The sequence below is a fragment of the Ceratina calcarata genome, unplaced genomic scaffold (assembly GCF_001652005.2).
Source record: "Ceratina calcarata isolate Rehan_Ccalc_2016 unplaced genomic scaffold, ASM165200v1 scaffold588.2, whole genome shotgun sequence".
Classification (NCBI taxonomy): Eukaryota; Metazoa; Arthropoda; class Insecta; order Hymenoptera; family Apidae; genus Ceratina; species Ceratina calcarata.
The window spans coordinates 144,109-144,615 of NW_017177107.1; positions in this window are offsets into that span (position 1 = coordinate 144,109).

Genomic DNA, 507 nt, shown 5'->3' on the forward strand with positions numbered 1-507 from the left:
TCCTCTTTGTAAAAATACTGATATAAAATTAAATTTTTTAAGTAAACGAGATTAAAAGCACCTTGCAAGTAAAGTTAACTTCGATGTTCAAAATATTTGGAAAGTAGCTTTTTGAGAGGAATATAGAATTCAGTCATGAAGTACCGATAAAATTGCCAATTCTTCTAATAATTGTCCCATTGTAAAATTATAATTTTTACATTTACTTACACTCTATAAATCTGTGACATTTTACTTATCTATAAGGGATAAAGTAGTATGAAAATGTATTTTGTTGAGGCTTACTATTATTGGCGAGAAACAAGTTACATGAATCTTAGGATTCACAAATCTTCAAATTATAACTTTTGAAGAGATGCATTAGCATAGGGGGAAGTAACAAAAACTGCATTACTTAGCTGTGGATAAAAATAAATCACAACAATCTTAAAATAAGTAAAATAAATAGTCTTTATTAAGTATATAACATAGTATAAAGTATGTTTGCACTTAAATTTACATAAAGTA